Source organism: Rhinopithecus roxellana, chromosome 13 (assembly GCF_007565055.1).
Source record: "Rhinopithecus roxellana isolate Shanxi Qingling chromosome 13, ASM756505v1, whole genome shotgun sequence".
In the NCBI taxonomy this organism is placed as follows: Eukaryota; Metazoa; Chordata; class Mammalia; order Primates; family Cercopithecidae; genus Rhinopithecus; species Rhinopithecus roxellana.
The window spans coordinates 134424804-134445253 of record NC_044561.1 but is presented as its reverse complement, the minus strand read 5'-3'; the positions used below and the strand labels follow the sequence as shown (position 1 = coordinate 134445253).

Here is a 20450-nt window from a genome sequence, read left to right as displayed (position 1 = left end):
GAGTTAGACGGGTCAATTGCTTGATCTCAGGAATTTGAGATTAGTCTGGGCCACACAGTGAATCCTCATCTCTATTAAATTAAAAAGCATACAAATAAATTTAAAAAAGAATTATTTTAGTCTTTGCGGTCCAAGAATCAACTTTCAATCCCAAAGTTGATTCTTAGATACTTATAGCATCATTTACAACATAATTATTTAAAATGATAAAAGTCACTGTCTCTCTGGACCATACAAAATCAAGTGTCAGGCCAGTGACGGTCACAGGATGTGGCTGAACAGTCACTGGTTTGTAGATTTGTCTGAGGGTTGAAAATTCCACCAGCACGTAATCTAGGTGGAGATGTGTCTGTGAGGGTCATTGTATTTCACCTCCTATATTAGGCTGAGGTCTTCCACTGGATAAGAACATGCTCATATCCTCTATTTGATGGACTCATGGGTTTGATCAAGACAGCCCTGTGTCACAGTCACATAACTTTTATCTGCATTGCTTGCTCTGAGTTTTGGGAGAGCTTTAATATATCAGGAATAGACTCTCCCTAAGGCAAATGTCTGAGGGAGAGGGATGGGCAGGTGGGCAAGAAAGCTTGTACCAAAGCTGGAATATCCAGGGCAGGCTCAGAGAGAAGGGTCCTAATATCAGCATTTGACTGAAGCCAAAAACAGAAGAGAACATGCAAGTTCTGAGAATAACAAATAAGTAAATAAATAGTTTTGAATGTATTGAATATTGTTATACTCCATGAAAATTCTAGAACAGAATTTAACAATGGGATAAGGAAGAGAGCTTGAGATGTTAAAAGTATAAAGATCCCAAGCCAAGTTACCAGAAGAACAGGACTTTTTGGTGGAAATATGTTTATGCTGCAAATTACCTTTTCCTATAAAATTATTTTTTAGGAATAAGAAAGCTTCCCATGGAACATTCTTTTTTCCTGCACTCAAGACCACCCTCACCTCACAAGGGAATCTCAATATCAAATAGAAAAAATAATGCACTTTTGTATAACCATTAGGAAACTCTTTATTTGCACATCAAGATGTGGATGCTTAATGGTAACACTGGAAATAGTAGTTTAATATGCATATGTGATGAATTTTCTTTTGACTATACCATTTCTGTCTGCAATTTATCTTTCTTAATAGGGACATACTCTATTCTTAAAACAATTTAACTTGTATTATATTTTGTTCTATTTCCTGTATCAGCTTTTTTTTCCCAAACTCTGGCAAAAATATTCCATGGCTAATGATTATTAAATTCAACTTGTGGATATTTAGATTATTTAAATTATTTCAAGAGTGGACAGATGTGATCTTCCCAAATGTAACTCACAGATGTCTCTGATGCTGACTCGCTCTTCTCTTCCAATCTCAGCAAACAAAGTGGGAAAGTTGACATTTCTGAACACCCAGATGACAAAAGGAGAGAGGAGGTGAAACCCCCTAAAGCTGTTATCCTTTAAACCCTCAGGATGAATCACCCTGAGAATCCCCCACACATAAGGCTTCTGTTTCTGTGCAATCCCCCACCCCACGGTTTATGTGTCACAGATAGTGGCATATCCTTACTGCAAGGGGTCATCTGAATAATACAGCCCTCAGGAGCTTGGCTTTGAGGGGCAGCCAAGTTTATCCTTGAAGCACACTTGTGTTACCTCCAGCTGTGTGGGTGTAAGCAAGGCATTTAATCTCTCAGAAAACTATCCTTATGAGAGGTAAAAAACCTCTGAGAAAAAAAGTTAGACAAGAATTCATAGTAATTCTTCACTATTGAGGCTGCAGGGATGTCACTTAATCACGTTTGTAAAGTGCGTAACATACAGCCTGACACCCCAGCTGCTCCTGAGTTGGCAGCAATTATTCCTGACATCACTCATGAAAATTGGGCCTGGAATGGGGATGGAGGGAAGGCAGTGCAGAGGGTTTCAGAGGGTTAGGGAAAGAGAGACTTTAATGATTTAAAATGAAGGCCTGGAAGTGGAGGCGAGTATCCTGGGACATTCTCCTGCCAACTCTCACAATGTCTCAGAAACTGTTCCAAGGTGAAATCTACTAGAGAGCTAAGGCAGGAGTCTGCAGAATCAATGGCATGGACGAGGCAGTGGAGAGTCAGTGGGGAAGGAAGAGAGCTGAGCTCATTTGAAGGGTGTTTATTATCTTCTGGCCCTAGAGTCCTTGGCCATCCCTCTATGACCAGGGCCTCAGATAAGCAGAGAGCTTATCTGCTTCTCCCCTCCAACCATAGTTCCTGGTTATCTTGAGCCCAGGTTAGCGCAGCTGTGGCCTTTGCATTCTATGAGCCTATTTGACTCCCTCTTGTGCTCAATTGACTGACCTGGAGGAAACAGTAGGAGGTTCCCCTGCTCTCTGTCCCCAGGGTCCCTTCCTTTCAGTGGCACCAGCCCAGCTCTAATGTCCATCCATCTGTGCCTGCCCAGTCAGGCCTCCATGTAGCCCACTGTAATGGCTACAGGTCAAAAACTGATTGTCAGTCTTGAGCAGATTGTCCTGACTCTTTCTGCAAAACTGAGCATCTCACCCAGCACCAGGACATCACAAGCAAGGCCAGCTGTAGGAAGGCAAGCAGGAGAGTAATGTCCATCACAGAGTCTGGACAAGACAAAGTAGTTCTGCTGGGACACATTCTGGTGATGGCTCTCAGAATGGTTCAGGTGTCTGCAATTGCAGGCCCAGAGAACAGGACTGCAGGCTGGAAGATGTGCTCCCTTTCTCCTGTACACAAAGCAGTGCCATGTGTGCATGTGAGTAAATGCATATGCCTGTGTGTGTGCATGTGTGTAAACGCAAATGCCTGTGTGTGTGTGTACGTGTGTGTAATGCAAATGCCTGTGTGAGTGTGTGTGCATGTGTGTGAATGCATATGCCTGTGAGCTCGCGTGTGTGCCTGTGTGTAAATGCATATGCTGTGTGTGAGTGTGTGTGCATGTGTGTACACGTGCATATTGGAGTTGCCAGGGAGTGCTGGCAGTGTCAAATGTCCCAGACTCAAAACTTTTCTATTTTTCTCACTTACCTTCTCCCTCAGACGTGCTTCTGGGTTAAATGAGCTCATGTGGGCAAGGCCCACAAACAGGCAAGGCACAGGCCATAGTCACTGCTGAGTCAGTGTCATCAAATATTGTTATGCTTATATAGAACCTTGTCCAGGATGGACCACAAGTACACATCTGTCTGGTCCTGACAGAGCAGCAGAAGGGGGACTGAGACAAAACAACGGCCAGGGCTCTGGCAACACAGACACCTTCCCACCCTGTGAGCTTCACAGACAACCATGGGTATGGCGTGCCGGCATTCTTTTAAGATTGTTCAAATAAACAGTGACAATCACTCCCCTATGAGACACGAGAAGAAGAAGAATTCCACGTGAACCAGCCCCATAAGGCCCACACTGAAGCCTGCTGAGTTCTCTCCAGTCCAGCGCGACGGACGGAGCATTTTCATGGGGACTTTTGAGAGTATGGAGAAGACCTGAGGAAACCATGCTCAGCTGTGGGCTCCAGAGACAAAGCTCTAGGATGTCTCCCCATGCCTAGAACATTCACCTGCCACCTCTCCTCACTCTGCACAGATGCTGCCCCAGGGAAAGCCCCCACAGGACCCTAAGCCTAGTCCTGATCCTGAGCTCAGCCCAGGTGACACTTCAGGAGATGGGACCCTGAGAATAAGCCCTGAAGTCTCCTCAACCTGCAGCCTCTGTGGTTTCCTAAAGACTCAGCTACCCCCAGTAGAGATGGCCATGAGACACCTGTCCCCACCTGCTCAGGAGACAGTGGAGCAGGCAAAAATGCAGAGAGAACCAGCAGGAGCCAGGCCAGGCCCTGCATCCAAAGCAGCCCCCAATTCCCACAGATTCTCCAGCTCTACCCTGGGGTACAGCCCCCACCTTCTGCAGGCTGAGGTGGGCTCCTCCTACGACAGGAGACATCAGTATGTTCACCAGACACACCCCTGAAGCCTGCCTGGCCCTGATGCCCCCTCCCTCCCCACCCTAGTTAAGCTCTGCCCCGAAGCGCCCAGGTTCAGAAATCCGGACACCTGGGTCAGCTCCTGGACTTGCCCCCACTGTTTTCTGTTCTTCTGAGCCACTTAGTCTCTTTTGGCCACAGTGTTACCTGCTGCAAAGTGAGGAGGCTTATACTGAACTGAAGAAGCCCTTTTCTTCATTCAAAATTAAAAGAAAGAAAAGCAACGAATGTCATATTAATTAAAGCCTGATGAGGGGATGTCATTCAATGGGCTTCAGTGGGTTTCAGACATGGAACTTCTTGTCTTTCCTCTGCAGGGATTCCAAGAAACGAGCTCAAAAGATCTTGTTTTCTGTATGGTGGGAACAGCAGCCCCCAGCTGAGAATAAGCAGGAGAGTCCCAGTTTCATCAGGAAAACAGACTAGGTTAGTGTAGAAATTCTCCCAGCAAAAACTCTGAGAAGTGTGCAATGAAATAAACATAAACATGAAATTGATGGTGTTGACGACAGTGATGTTAGCTCACAACAAAACTGCGGTGCAAGAAACATGCAGTGATTGCACTGACTCATAGCTACTCTCATTAGGTGGGAGGTGCACCACTTTGCATCCTAAGTGCATAGAAAGCCTGGGTTCCCGTAGGATGGCACATGCATCTCTCTAAATATTGAAACCTTTGCAGAAGAGCTTCGATTAACTCACTCTAATTAGTCCTGACGGAACAAAACCACTAGAGGAGGGCATTTCAACCATGAGTCACTTTTATAGCAATTGCACCTGCCCCACCTCCCTGCACTTCATGTGTGACCTCTCTGTGCTGGGCTGGGCAGGGCAGATTGGGTCACACCGGCACAGAATGGGGCTGGACTCTCTGGTCCTCAACTTCTGAGGCGACAGGTGCTGTGGGGTCACCTGAAAGAAGGAATCTCCTGGGCCGAGTCTCCTCCACCAGCTGGGGGCAGCAGAGCTGCAGCCAGGAGCAGTCAGGAGACAGGCTGGGGCTGCCCAGCTGGGGCAAAGAGGAAAGTCAGCCTGGGGTTCAACAGGTGTCCAAGAATCGGTCTTCAGACTGAAAGTGAAGACAGTTCATCCTATCCCCTCGGGCTGCAGTGACCATGTTCCGAGGGTCAGAGTCTTACAGTGTCACCCAAGGACACTAACAGAAGCCTGGCACAGTGAACGCCTCACCTGGGAATTGCAGCTAGAGGAGGCTGCCCATGTGGCAGCTTGGGCAGCTTCCTCAGGAAGCAGATTCCCTCGGAGACATCCGGAGGTTGAATTGGTCTAGGAGGGTGCACAGTGTGAGGTGAGGGCTCCCAGAGCCCGAGTCCTTCACCCAGGATGGTGGCCTGGGCCTCTTGCCACTCTCAGGGCCTCGTCCCTCCCTCTCCGGCAGTGTCCTGGGGAGCTGAGCTCTCTGTCCTGGGCACTTCCAGTACACCCTCCCTACCCTCCCTCTGCCTCTCCTTCCTGATCCAGGCAGACTCTGACTCAGGCGGCAGCTCCTGTGCTCAGGGGAGTCTCAGGTGGATGGGGTGAGGCATTTGGGGCCCTGGTCCTGGCATGGGGCATCCCCAGCCTCCTTGAGGTGACACTGTTCTGAGGGACAGGGCTTCTCCCCTGCCTCAGGCCACAGCTCTGACCATGGGGCTGTCCATGCTCAGTGACAAGACACTGACCAGGGACCTGGCTGGAGTAACCAGGGACCACCCACCTTCTGGAGCTCATGTGCTATGCAGAGACCATGACCCTGGAACCCCTGCAGAGACCATGGGGCCTAAAGTTAGATTGTCAGTCCAGTGTGGTTTTCTCCTGCTTTTTGCAGAGTTTACATAAAACATTGATGAGAAAAACATACATAAATAACAGACGAGCTGAGGGTGCCAATTGCTAATCTCTTGTGGCAATGAGGGGTGATGTAGAAGGAGCAGCACCATGGCTGAAATGAGACCAGAGGCCCTGTTGACTCCACAGGGGTGTGTGGTTGCTTAAATGACCCAACTATTTCTACTGAGGTGATTGGCAAGTGCCTGATGACACAGCACAGCATTTAGATGGAATGAACAAGAGGGGACTGAGTCTGAGGGACCAGCAGGAGGAAGAGGATGGGTCCCTGCTGCTAAGTCAGGTGTCATCATGATCTCTCAGCAGAGCCCAGCTCAGCCCTGCTGAGGTAGGAGGTGGGCCCAACTCCAGGCCAACCTCCTGGAAGGTCCACAGCTCTGCTGAGCCTGGCCAAGGACTGAACCCTGGTCAGGAATGATTGGGAGGGTGGTCAAGAGGTCAATTCCCAGGAAGATGACTGTGATCACGGGACTTGAAGGCTGCAGCTGATTTTCTAAGTAGACACTATGCTTCTTCTTCCTCCTGTTGCCTGTGCTGCCCCCACAGCTGGTTGGAGTGACATCTCTCCAGGAGTTGCAGTGGATGTAAATTTGCATAAACACCAAACACTGACTGTCCCCAAAAGCGTGACGGAATAAGAGAGGTCTGGCGAGCCCAGCTGTGCTGTGGGCCCAGAAGGCAGAACTCTGGGTGTCTCGCCATGGCCTGGATCCCTCTCCTGCTTCCCCTCCTCACTCTCTGCACAGGTGCTGACTCCTGGCCCTGCCTCAGACTCAGTCCACACAGATCCCAAGTTGAGCCTACCCTGAATCCTGAGCAAAGCCCAGACACAGCTTCTGGGTGGGACTCCTGGGAATGGGTCCTTTGTCTTCAAGCCCCCTCTCTTGTTCTTCCTTGCAGGCTCTGAGGCCTCCTATGAGCTGACACAGCCACCCTTGGTTTCGGTGTCCCCAGGACAGTCGGCCAGGATCACCTGCTCTGGAGATGCATTGCCAGACAATTATGCTTATTGGTACCAGCAGAAGCCAGGCCAGGCCCCTGTGCTGGTGATATATAAGGACAGTGAGAGACCCTCAGGGATCCCTGAGCGATTCTCTGGCTCCAGCTCAGGGACAACTAGTCACCTTGACCATCAGTGGAGTCCAGGCAGAAGATGAGGCTGACTATTACTGTCAATCAGCAGACAGCAGTGGTATTTATCCCACAGTGTCACAAGCATATGGGGAAGTGAGACATAAACCCCTCCTCCTCTATTTCATCCTCTTCCTCCTGTCCCAGAAGACACTGTGGACAAAGCCAGGAGCAGACTTGGCCCACCAATTCACCCAAATTTGAGACCCCCAGGCTGCTGTTCCCTCCAGCCCTCCAGGCAGGCGCTGCAGAGGACTCAGTCTGGAGTGGATTTGTGCCTGGTAGGCCAGGCTGTCCTCTGTTTCTTTGCCTGGGGTTCGAGTTGTTGATGGAGGGTCTGAGTGAAAAGACAGACCCAGGGAGATATCCATGCAGGCATGTCCAGAGGGCTATGGGGAACTCTCAGGTCTCAGTTCAATGCAGTCATTGTTGTATCCTCCGGGAAAGCATTCTTCCAGTGTGCCTAAGACCTCTAGAGCCACAGAGCCTGAGATCAGGAGGAGAGAAGGTCAAATTTTTGCTGATGGATTGCTAAAGACATTTTTGAGTGGAGCCACTACAATTTACTCCTTGATTCTGGACTCATGGATCCTGATTGTGGGAGAAACAGCACCATATTGGGCACTGACGCACAGCACATGCCCCATCCTGGAAGTCATTGCCCAATCCTACACACACTTGCCACTTGCCTGGCACAGTAATGGAGTCTCCAAGCTGTCATTAATCTATTCATACATGCCACATGTCTCAGAATGTTTGGGACAGTAGTAAGAATCTTGAATGCCTGGAGAAAATGCCCATAGCCCTTTATTTGCTGTGAAATGAGTTCCTTGGTCAGAACCTCCTGTGGAATACCATCATGATGGGTGCATCATTCTGTAATCCAGAGATAACAGTTTGGCGGAAGCACTGCTGTCAATGAAAGCCAATCCTCTGTAGAGTAACTGTCAGTTCTAGTAAGAAAAAAGAGCTATTCCTGCCATGATGGAAAAGTGCAAATAAAATTAATATCAAGCAGGCCTCTGACTGTTTTCCACAGAGAAGGACATCCATCGGGATCTCTGTGTTAGTCTCTGCTGTTGGCAGATGGTCACTCAGCAGTGGCTACAGCCAGGCCAGCTCCAGTTCGTGGAAATCCACATTGATGAGCCCAAGGACAGCCTCAATCCCTGTCACCATGGGTGCTTTTTCATGAAGCCCATTGGGCAATGACAGGAGTGGTTGAGAGAGGCTTTCTGGTGTCCACAGAACAAGTCACCCTACCCACTTAATTAGCAAAATCAGTTTGTTTTCACAGAAGACTTGGTGAATATTGACATATGGAAAAGAGTTCTTATGCTTTCTGCCCGCCACAGGACGTCTACTCCTACATCTCTACCCAGATATATTTGTGATCAACATTCTCATTGTGTCTCTCTCAAGTCCCTGAACATCCTTGACCATCATCCAAGACCCCAAGTCACAGCTCATGAAATAGGAACCTCTGCCCATCTCTTTGCAGGTGACACGAACCAATTTCACTGCTTAAAATTCTGCTTTAAGGAGAATATTATTTTGCCACTGCTGTTCAGGTATCCTCAGAGGCCAGGTGGAGTACCAGCATTGTCCACACCAGTGGTGGCTGCATGTCCTGCAGAAACCTCTGTAACCCCAGCCTAAGTGCCTCCTCTTAGGCAGCTGATCTCAGGGAGCCCCTCAGGAGGCCAAGGCTGTAAGGTGAGAAGATGGCATGGTGCAGGGCTTGGATCATGTCTACTTGGCCAACTCTTCATGCAACTTACTTGGTCCTCATGACCTAGTCCCTCAAGTCACAAATATATCCCTGCCATGTGATTAAAGAGCTGCTGGAAATGGCCAGAAGACCTTCCATTAAACCATTCAATAAATTACTCTGTAAACGGCCTGCCCAAACCCTAAGTTCAGTTCTGAGTTGGGATCTTCTGGGAATGGGCCCTTCATCCTCAAGCCTCTTCTCCTCTCCTCTCCTCTCAGCCCTGTGCATCCTATATGCAGAGATAGCTGGTCTCAGTGTTTGCGGCCCTGGGACTGACAACCAGGATTACATGCTCTGGAGATAACCTCAGCATAAACATGTACTTAGGAACCAGCAGAAGCCAGGCCAGGCCATGGTGCTGGTCATCTAGTATAACAGCAACTGACCCTCAGGGACATCTGCTCAATTCTTAGGCTCCAACTCAGGAAACATGGCCACCCTAATGGAGCCCAGGTCCGGGATGAGACTGACGATTACTGCACTGCAGATAATAACAGTGGGAGCAACTGGCAGGGATTCATAGTAACACAGAGAGATAGGGACTAGCCACAGAACTGTTCCATCTCAGCCTGGCTCTCATTCTCACCTGACCTCTGAGCAACTGTAGGTCAGGCCTCAGGGTCAGGTATCCTCTCTGGTCTTAACCTGACCCCTGCAGGGCTGGTGATTCTGACTGGCTTCTCCATCCTCTCAGGGCCTGCATGTGTCCAATGAGAAGGGAGAGGACAGGGGGATGGTGGTCAGAGCTGCAGGGAACTTTGTAAGGTTTGTGGTGTACATGAACAGTTTAGAAATCCACGCAACATTGCATGGCCCCACATGTAATCACACATCACGCAGGAGAGGAGAGAGGCATTGCAGAGGGTATAGTCCTGTGGAATTTCTCTTTTCCTTGGGTATACTAAGCTCAGTGCAAGCCCCAGGGACTGTGTGTCCTCTGGTTTCCAGATGAGTTGACCCCCATATTCTTAATGGGGTGCCTGAGGCCTAAGGAAGACTGGAGACCCAGCCCCTTTTGGCCCCAGGGCCCTTTCTGTGCCGACATTTCACAGAAACTGAAGAGGAAGCACAGACACTACCTTTGGTCCTGCCTGGGGACTGTCTTTGGGGCACACTGACCTCCCATGGTCCCCAAAGTCCCATCACCTTCTCCAGATGGGTCAGACCTGCCTGGGTGTGCCCCCAGCGCCCTGATAGTGTGGAGTTTATCTTTGGGCTCTGGGCTGCTTTCTGAGGAGCTCACTAAGAAGTCCTGGATGCCAAGCCCAGGACCTGCCCCTCTGCTGCATGCCCCGGGGCTGCAGGTGTGAAGGGAGTATTTCTTTTCTCACATGGAAGGTCTCAGCCTTTTTATTTCCTTCTAAAAAAGTACAACTAGTTTAATTGTGAAATCATGTGTATACACAAAAGTTTACAGACTATTGTCATCAGCTCATATATGTACTCTTTCTGGATGGGACAACTGTGGACACAGCCATACTAGGGTCTCTCTCTCTCTCTCTCATTATCACAAGTGAGAATACTAACAGCTCTCTCCTATGCAGATCGTACTCATGTTTCCCAGTTGCACAAGAATGTCTCTTACAGTTGTTTAATTTCCTTACCAGCCAGGACCCTTAAGTCTTAAAGGTTGATATTTGGTTGCTGTTTCTCTCTGATCCAACATTTTTCAAATGTTGTATTGCTTGGAACCCAAGGCTCATGAAACATTTTACCAAAAGTTCCACAAGAAAAGCTCAAGTTTCTGGCGCACTGTTGGATCAGATTCATTGAGTGCAGTAGGACCTTGCTCAAGGGATGAATCCATTTGATGTTTTCACCATCAAGGGGAAGGGTGTTATGACTTTTGGGCACTGGGTTGACAGACGGGAGATAGCAGCTGATGATGGCCCTACCCACCGATGTGTGTGTGTGGGCAGGACCTAGCGATGGATGTGGAAGTTAAGGGAACTGTTTATTCTGCAGATAGAATTTCCAGTACTGATTCTCCACCACCCAGCCATTAGCACTCAGCAGGTGGTCTCTAGGAAGAAGCCCTTCACTGCCAATCATGGTCATTACACAGGTGAAGGAGAGGATGACTTTTAACAGCCATCGACTCTCACAGTAAACTGAGGTAGAAACTCAGGTTCACAAAGTGTCTTTGAGGGAGCAGTATGAGGACACAGATTAATTATTTGCAGAAGGCTTTATCGAGAGCAGGAACAATATAGGGTCGGTGAGGACCTAGGGATGCCATGGTGTGGAAGGAACAAGGCCTGAACCAGGAGCAGGAAGGGGCATGGGAAAGACCACGCTGCCATGTGTGATGAGTCAGCATGTGGAAGCTATAGTAAGTGTTTTACAAAGGTTGTTGTGTAACAACCGGGCAAACAGCTGCTTCTCTATCCAGACTGATGAGCCAAAAAATGTTACTGATGCATTGCTGTCACATGTTAACATGCTGTGAAGCATGGTGACATTCAAGGAAACCTGTTCTCTTCAAACACCTACCCACCGGCACAGCAGACACCCCAGCTTTGCCAAGGGCTTTGTCTTACTCTGGAGTAAGAGCCTGGGAACAACCAGGTGGCCCCTGAAAGGGGTGCCGCGTCATCTCTGCATGGCTGAGTTAAATGGGGAGCTCCCGGAGAACTTTCCAGAAAATAGTCAACCTGTTTGTGCTGGGTGCATTGAGGGTGACCCTGGATTAATGGAAGTGACAGGAGCTTAATTTCCCTGTGGCTGCAAGATGAGCCCTGGGAGGACGGCTGAGGCAGGTTAGCCACCATCCCCAAGTGGCTTCAGCCCCAGGCAAACAGGGACAGGTGAGGTGCCTATCTGAGCCCACCTGTGTCTAACCAGTCCTAGCATCAGCAACTGAATCCTCTGGACCACGAGGGAGTGTGTGAGCTCAGCCCCTCACAGATTGCCTGAGCATAAACAGGAAATTCTTCTCCTTACACCCGGCTGCACCACACACCTGGGCACAGCTCTTCTTTACAAGGTGACATGATATCAGACACGGACTGGTCTGGGTCCCAGATCCCTCAGGTTTCCACTATCCTCTCCAATCCCCACAGAGAGCAGACTCTTCACTGCAGGGCGTCGAGCCAGCTCTTCCCCTCACAATGCCTGTTACAGGTTTATGAGTTACTCTTCTCCAATATGATGGGGATTTGCTTTCACTATATATATATATTTGTATTTGTATTTTCTTGGGTAAGCTGAGCCCCTTGTACCTGGTCTTGAGTCAGGCAGGGGCCACACAAAGAAGAGGAATTCCTCCCTTAGAACCAACAGTCCAGGGATCAGGGCAGCAGGGACCTTAGCAGCAGGTTCTGAATCAACACCTAGATCCAGGAAGTCTCTGAGCTCCCAGCCCACAGTGTGGAGTGGCCACCAGGGGAAGCAGAGAATGAACTGGCAAAGCTACCTGGGGATGGGGCGGGCCTGAGTGACAGGGAGATGCTGACATGCAGCAAGAGCCAGTGACCACGACCTCACACCTGGAGGAAAAGGGTCTTTATTTTCCTAGAGGATTGTCCTTGTGTCCTTGATACTGATGTAAACATTCTAGAATCACATTTTGTCTTCAGCTCTTTTGCATGCTGACTCTCTGACACAGATCCAGGCACTTGACTTCTCACAACCCCCCTCCTCCACACTCAGTTGTGCTAAAACAGCATCCGCCTCATGTGCAGGGTCCTCCCTGAGGTCACAGGTGTCCCCCCTACTCCCCTTTGATCTGGGAGTCCCTGTCCTGCAGACATAGCGGCTTCTCCCTTCCTGGCTGCTCCTCCACATCCACTGTCCCTGGTCTTTCCCGACTCTCTCCTGGGGAAGCTGCCAAGTCACAGCTCTTGATTTCCTTGTGAGTCACAAAATAGTTGCTCATTAACCTTTAGTTGACTTAAGTTCTTATTCATTGATATATTTTCCCCAGAAACCGAAGACATCTTATTTATAATAAACATTCACTTCGGGGGATCTTGGAGTTTGCAGCCCCCTCTCATTCTCTCATGGAGCAAACATTTCCTTCACCTCCTCATCTGTCCCCAGTCCTGACAGCATCCTGGAGATACTGAGGCACAGCAGCTATGACCTACCTAGGAGCTCACAGCCAAGGCAGAAACTTTCAGCATCTCATGGATCTTCCAACACTCTGTGTGCACTTGGCAAATAAGGAATTTCATTGATCTCTATCACTCAGGGGCTGTGCCCTGGGGTGGAACCTGCACCTGTCCAAGGTGTGTGTTATCAGCTGTACAGTGGAGACGAAGAGGGAACCTGCATTGGGTTCTGGAAAGTGCCCTCTAAAACAGATTTAGGCCTACACCAGAAATGTCCTCTCTAACATAAAATATTTATGATCAGGACATATTTAGAGGCCTAGACCAAAATTGAATACCTCCCTCCTGAGCCAAGATAGAATGGACGAGGGGACTGGGGACCCCAGAGAATTCCCCAGTTACCAGCATGACTCTATGGTCACCTCCCAGACTAGGTCAAAACCCATCCCATAAGAAGCACTTCATATTCCCCCAGGAAATACAGACAAAGTCACCTCTGAGCTCTGCTGTAACCAAGTGAGCCCAGGAGTGAGGCTGAGCGCAGTGTGATGTGGAGATGTCGGCAGAGAATATGGAATCAATTCATATAGGAGATCCTGTCGGCAAAGGGCGGGAAGGCAAGGTCACCCCTAACCTCTTTGGGTCTCTTGGGGCTGAGCCCTTCTGGGAACCACAAGCCTCCTCCAGCAGCAGCCCCTGACTCTGCTGATTGGCATCAAGGGCCATTCTCTCCAACAAAGGATTAAGAGAGACCTGGGAGGAGCCTGCCCAGCCTCAGATTTGAGAAGCATCATTGGAGGTGCTTCAGCCATGGCCTGGTCCCTCTTTTCCTTGGTCTCCTGACTCAATGCACAGGTGCTGCCCCAGGGTCTCACCCACCTGCCCAGCCCCAGGCCTCTAGGTTCAGCGTGGTCCTCAGTCTGTGTTCAGCAGGGCCCCGTGTGTGATGGGCAGGATGCTCATGACCCTGCTGATGGGGGAGGGGCTGGGGTGCTGAAATGCCCCCACTCTGTGCTCCTGTGCTCATGGGTGCCCTGAAAGCCCTATTATTCCAGGGGCTCACTCCAGTCCCAGCAAGTGGCAAGATATCCTTGGGTTGAGCCACTCAGTTTCAACTTTTTTCTCTCCCCTTTTCTTTCCTTGCAGGCTCTGTCATCTCCTATGAACTGACACAGTCACCCTCAGTGTCAGTGGCCCCAGGACAGATGACCAGAATCACCTGTGGGGAAAGCAACATTGGAAGTAAAAGTGCTCAATGGTACCAGCAGAAGCCAGGCCAGGCCCCTGTTTGGGTCATCTATGGGGATAGCAGGCGGCCTTCAGGGATCTGTGAGAGATTCTCTGGCTCCAACTTGGAGAACACAGCCAACCTGACCATCAACAGGGCCCAGGCTGGGGATGAGGCTATTACTGTAAGATGTGGGACATTAGTGCTCCTCATCCCACAGTGACACAGGGAGATGGAGGAGCAAGACACAGGCTGCCCTTTTCATAGGCTGTCCAGGCAGGCTCTGCAGAGGGGGCACCAAGAGTGAATTTAGGGCTGAGGTGACCAGGATATATTGAGGTTTGGGGGACTCAGTTGTGATTTGGGGAAATGGGGACTGGTTGGAATATCAGGCCAGGGTCGACATCCTTAGTTGGGCTCTGGATTTCCATAGGGGATGAAGGCTAGTCCTTGGCCTGAACATCCTGAGTCAGTTTCCAGAACTGCCCAGCTCAGGCTCCCGTGGCATCCTGCCATTCTCTTCAGGAAAACCAGTGGAGTGGATACTGTGGGATCCACTCACATTCCCTTTTCTTAGAACGCCCACCCAGCACTGCTGGTAGCTCTGGCAGCTCAGAGCTGTGCCCTCACTGAGAAGGGCTGCCAACAGAGAAAACTGTCTCCTCCAGGTTTATGCCCCTTCTCAACAGGTTTGGTTCCGTAACTGCCTGAGGTGAAGATCTCAAGACTCCCTTTCAGTATAGGAGAAACAGAAAATCCTCCGAGTTTCACAGCTCCTTATTGGGATGGTAGAAGACTCAATGTGGGTCAGGGTGTTCTTGTGCCCGGTGTTGCCTCCTTCACTTAGTTTCACACCAGCTGTGCAAGCAGATCTCCATGTCAGAGTCTGCTTCCAGGCATCCCAAAATAACACAACAGGTCATCTCCAACTTGAGCCATCAGGAACCTGAGGAGGCCACAGTATACCAGAAAGCACCAGTTTATTCCTAATGATGATTATGAGTCTGCAAATGCCCAGTGAGATCTGAGTGTTTCTTGCATTTGTGTGGAATGAAAGGGGGCCTGGCACGCCAGGTGCTCTGGGGTCTGAGGGAGAGTTGGAGTCAGATCCTTCTGCAGGAATCTGGGGTCAAGAGAAGCAGCCTCACCCCAAGCAGGGACCACAGATGCACCCACAGGGTGAGCTGCAGGATGGATGCTGCCCACCTCCACCCTCCACATCCTGTGAAAAAAATCATTCTTTCCACCCCTCCTTCAGCCTATCAAAGTTGACACTTTAAAAGCCACAAGAGCCTACACTTGTCAAGGAAAACCCACTCACATCCCCATCAGCCACACAATTTCCACACAAAGATTCTTCAAAAAATAGAAACAGTAGCCATGAAAAGGTATCTAAAATGTTACACAGATAATTGAACTCAGATCACGTATGAAAATGATACTGTTTTGATAAGTTAGGTAAATAAAATATATTATTTGAGTTCATTTATCTTCTTTCCTTTGTATTTCTAACGTGGTGACTAGACCTTGGAATTCCCGTGATGCTCACATCATATTGTGATTGGACAGTGCTGGTCTGCACCCCTTCAGGTTACAGGGCCTGAGGAGTGACCTAGTGCAGGAAGCTCCATCTCCAATCACAGGACATCAGTGTGAAGCCAGGGAGAGGTGCTGCTGCAAGAGAAATGAGAACAGGAGCGTGGACCACCAGCTTGTGCAGGGGAGTGAGCCTTCACTTTAACCAAATAAGCTTATTTTCCTATCTTCAATCCTGAACAAGAGGGCTTTCTGGAGTTCTTTTAGTTTTCAGGCTTGTGCCCCTTCAAGTTTCAGGCTGTCTGGAGTCCCCGCCAGGGGACACTGAGGAAATACAGGAGTCTCACTCTGACTCTGTTGCATTTCATCTGCTGGGGCCATCCCAAACCGCTGCATACCATTTCCTTTCCTGGTGCTCAAATAGCTGCTCCATGCACTTGTCATGGTTTCATAGCTCAGTCTGGGTGGGAAGACAGGATAGTGTATGTTGTAATATTTAAATGGAACCTAAATCCTTTCATTGTTTTTGTAGTTGTTTGCTTTTTTGTTTTTTGAAAAAAAGTCTAGCTCTGTCGCCCAGGCTGCAGTGCAATGGCGTGATCTCGGCTCACTGCAATCTCTGCTTCCTTGGTTCAAGCAATTCTCCTGCCTCAGCCTCCTGAGCAGCTGGGATTCCAGGCCCCCGCCACCACGCCCAGCTAATTTTTGTATAATAGTAGAGATGGGGTTTCACCATGTTGGTCAGGCTGATCTCCAGCTCTGGACCTCAGGTGACCCACCTGCCTCAGCCTCCTAAAGTGCTGGGATTACAGGCATAAGCCACCGCACCCAGCCCAATAGTTCTTTCAATATGAAATGTTGAAAGTTTTGTCATAGGCAGTGGGAAAGGTGAAAACAGATTAAAAACATTTTAAGAAAAAGAAAACAAAAATGTACATAGACTGTCTGTGTGTCTTCAGTGCTGCAGGGTTCAGAGAGGTCGGTTTTTTGGTGCCCTAAGGATGTGCCAAGATGGAGGAAAATGCCCCCCCGCAAAGTCTCTGACACTATAGGCTGCCGCACTGTGTGCCTGTGCCTTGAGGAACTCCAGAGGCTCCAGCTGGACAAGGACACTGCACAGATGTGGCCCCGATGGGATCACCGGTGAGGCCTGGCCTGGTAGAGCCTGCCCTGGGCTACCCTGTGGTACCTCGCGGCACCTTTGGCCAGAGGTGCCTGGGGTGAGGGATGAGCCTGTGTCTGCATCACGGGAAAGGCTCTCACTCTGGGCCCTCCTGAAGCAGGAGCCTCGAGATGTGGGGATGCAGCATAAGAACATCATGCTCTCCTGAGCATCTCCCACCAAAGGAGCAGGCTGTGGGGCTGTCCTTAGGATGTGGGTGCCTGGTGACCAGAGTTCTAAGCTCCAGTAGGGTCTGTCACCAAGGAAGTGAACTCACTTCTTTAAGGTTCGGTATCCTTGGCTCCTTACTTCCATAAAACCTACTCAGAACTTTCTGGGCTGCTGGCTGCTCACCCTCCCCCAAGGTCAGCTCCTTACCTGTACACAGGTAAGTCCACCCAGGGCCTGCGTGTACACCAGTGTCTGATGTGCACCTGGGGCCTAGGAATCCACTTGGGGCCTGCAATCCAACAGGGGCCTAATGTGGATTAAAAGTCATTTTGATTATTCCTACAGGGAAGAAAAGGCCTTGTAGCAATAAGAAGCACAGTTTCACATCAAACATGTAAAAATGATCAAAATCTTATGGAAGAAAGGTATCAATTTTAATCACTGAAATGTTAACTTTTGATAAATATTTAAGTTTATAAGGAAAAATAAAACCATGCCACAGTCATATGGAATGCTATAGAGTTTCTTGTGTGTAGATTGAACACAGAAAGCTCCCACCTACTTATGGTCATAATTTTCTACCTTAATCTTCTTGTTCTTATGATTAATAGAAAAGATGCCATGATAATGATGGTGATGATGGTTCAAGCACACAACCAAGCTTTAGTGACAGAAACATCATGTGCTCCAGTTACAGTGCAGCTGTTCTTATTGGGGTGGGAAAATCAATCTTGTGTTCAGTATACACGGGAAACAGGAGTACATGTGGGGAGAACCACATTTCACTATACTTAGGTTTTTCACAGAAAAGCTACAGTTTATCCTTCACTCTCCATTCTGTGATCAAAAACCATGGAACAGAGAAGAGCGTTTCAACCTGAGACTCAGTTACAAGAAATGCACCTGCCCCACCTCCCTGCAACCATATATGCCACCTCTCTGTGCTGAGCCAGAAGCGTTCACATACGGCACAGACTGAGGCTGGACTCCATAGTTTTCAGCCTCCCAGGTGTCAGGTGTTCTGGGGTCACCCAGAGGATGGAAGCTCCTGGGGGGGGGGGGGGGGTCCCTCTTCTTGACCAGCAGGGGGCAGCAGAGCTGCAGCCAGAAGAGAGTCTGTGGCTGCCCAGGAGGAGCCTAAGAGGGAGGCCAGCCCTGAAGGCTCAAGAGGTGTTTGAGGATTAGTCCTAGGTCTGGAAGTCCAGTAAAGTGCATCCTATCCCCTCGGGCTGCAGTCACCCCATCCTGAGTGCTAGATTTACATAGCGTCGCCCAACTGACAGGAGATGGGGAACATGAGGACCTTACCTGGGAAATGCAGCTGGAGACGCCTGGGCCCTGGTGTCAGCCTGGGCAGCTCCCAAAGGGTTGGATTTCCCTGGGAGATGCCCCAAGGTGGAGATGCTCTAGGAGGAGGGCACAGTGTGAGGAGATGGGGCTCCCAGGACCCAAGTCTTTCACCCAGGATGGCTGCCTGAGCCTCCTGCCACTCTCAGGGTCTTGTCCCTCTCTGTTCAGCAACATTCTGAGAAGCTGAGTCCTCAGTCCTGGGCACTTCCAGGGGCTCCCCCGTCCCTTTTCTCTCTGCCTTTCCTCCCAGCTCCAGGCATACTCTGGCTCAGGGAACAGCTCCTGTGCTCAGGGGAGTCTTAGGTTGCTGGGGTGGCACATTCAGGACCCTGGTTCCTTGATGGGGCATCCCCAGCCTCCATGAAGAGACGGTCTCCACAGGGAAGAGGATTCTCATCTGCCTCAGGCCACAGCTCTGGCCACCAGGTGGTCTTTGGCTCAGTGACAGGATACACCTCATTGCAGGGACCAGGGACCACCCACCCTACAGAGCCCACACCCTGTGCAAAGACTGTGTCCCTGGGATTCTCACAGAGACCATGGGGCTTAATGGATTTCCCATCAATATTTCATATAAATTTGTAAAAAGCACCAGAAAACCACACTGGATAGAGAACCCTGGTGCTTTTAACCAGTATACATAAGTTATTGATGTGAAAAATAAATAAACAATGGCAGAGCTGAGGGTGACAATGGCTGGTCCACTGTGGGGAAGGGGATGGCCTAGAAATATCAACACCATGGGTGAAATGAGACCAGATGTCCTGATGACTCCACATGGGTGAGAGGTTCCTTATATGACTCAACTATTCTCACTGAAATAGTTAACAGGTGTCCTAATGACACAATCCATCATTTAGATGAAATGACCAGGATGGGACATTTCCTCCAGCCAGGAAGACTGTGGACAAATTCATGAGCAGGGCTGGCCCGGTTCACATGGATCTGAGACCCTCAGATCTGAGTTCCTCCAGCCCTCCAGGCAGACTCTGAAGAGGGGTCGTCAAGTGAGGATTTAGGACTTAGCTGACCAGGATATTTTGGGGTGTGGGGACTCAGCTGTGACTTATGGAAATGGGGTCTGGTTGAATCATCAGACTGAGGTAGACATCTCTCAGCTGCTCTCTGGATTTCCACAGGTCATGACAAGCCAGTCCTTGGCCTGAATATCCTGGATCAGTCCCCAGACATGAGCTCAGGTTCACGTCATTCTCTACAGAAAATCCAGTGGAGTGGACACGGTGGGATCTGCCCAGTTCTTTCTTCTGAGCTCAGCCACCCAGTACTATTGGGAGCTTGTGGTAGCTGAGAGTTGTGCCTTCACTGGGAAGTGCCACTCAGTGCAGAAAACTGCCTCCTCTGGGTTTATGCCCTTCCTCAGCGAGGTTAGGTTTCATGACTGCCTGAGGTCAAGATCTCAAGACTCTGCCTCAACATAGGAGGAGCTGAAAATCCTCCCAGCTCTACAGCTCCCTGTAGGAAAGACTGAGGCCTCAATGAGGGTCTGGGTCTCCTTCTACCCAGTGTTGCCTCCCTCACCTCCTTTCACATCCTCTGTGCATGCAATTCCCCATCTCAGAGTCAGCTACCAGGGAACCCAAATTAAGGTAACCAGCCATCCCCAACATGGGCCATGAGGGAACTCAGGAGGCCACTGTACACTGGAAAGCACCCGTTTATTCCTAAATTAGCATTGTGAGTACCACATGCCGAATGAGATCTGAGTGTTTCTTGCATTTGTATGGAATGAAAAGGGAGCCTGAGTTGCCAAGTGCTCTGGGTTCTGAGGGAGAGTTGGAGTCAGATCTCCCTGCAGGGAAACCTGGGGCAGGAGGAGCAGCCTGACCCCACGCAGGGACCACAGGATGGATCCTGCCCACCTCCACCCTCCACATCCTGGGCAAAAATCATTCTTTCTATCCCTCCTTCAGCCTATCAAAGTTGACGCTTAAAAAGCCACCACAGCCCACCCTTGTCAACAAGAAACCCATTAACATCTCCATCAGCCACACAATCTCCACAAATTCTTCAAAACATAATAACAATAGCCATGCAAGGTATATGATATGTATCATAAAAAATTGTAGTTATATATTAAAATGATACTTTTTGATATGCTACATAAATAAAATACATTCTTTAAACTCATCGACTTCTTCTCTTTGTATTTATAACACGGTGACAAGACAGTGGGATTCCCATGAGGCTC

General features: G+C 49.5%; 2 protein-coding genes, 1 long non-coding RNA gene and 2 gene segments (V, D, J or C); 4 read left to right on the top strand and 1 right to left on the bottom strand.

Annotated features, from left to right (window-relative positions):
* Window positions 1-20450, top strand: part of LOC104671035 — a 724295-nt gene that overhangs the window by 505164 nt on the left and 198681 nt on the right.
* LOC104672491 (immunoglobulin lambda-1 light chain-like) overlaps window positions 1-20450 on the top strand; it is a 605026-nt gene that overhangs the window by 402341 nt on the left and 182235 nt on the right. The gene's annotated exons all lie outside the window — the stretch shown is intronic.
* Window positions 1-20450, top strand: part of LOC104674970 (immunoglobulin lambda-1 light chain-like) — a 651096-nt gene that overhangs the window by 453773 nt on the left and 176873 nt on the right. The gene's annotated exons all lie outside the window — the stretch shown is intronic.
* Window positions 1-20450, top strand: part of LOC104674967 — a 611567-nt gene that overhangs the window by 419847 nt on the left and 171270 nt on the right.
* Window positions 13458-20450, bottom strand: part of LOC115892673 — a 78190-nt gene continuing 71197 nt past the window's right edge. For all 3 annotated transcript variants that reach the window (XR_004052550.1, XR_004052551.1, XR_004052552.1), the window contains 3 exons: window positions 18200-18297; window positions 17099-17198; window positions 13458-15696 (listed from right to left, as the gene is read on the bottom strand). This is a non-coding gene — a long non-coding RNA (uncharacterized LOC115892673). The remainder of the gene's footprint in view (window positions 15697-17098; window positions 17199-18199; window positions 18298-20450) is intronic.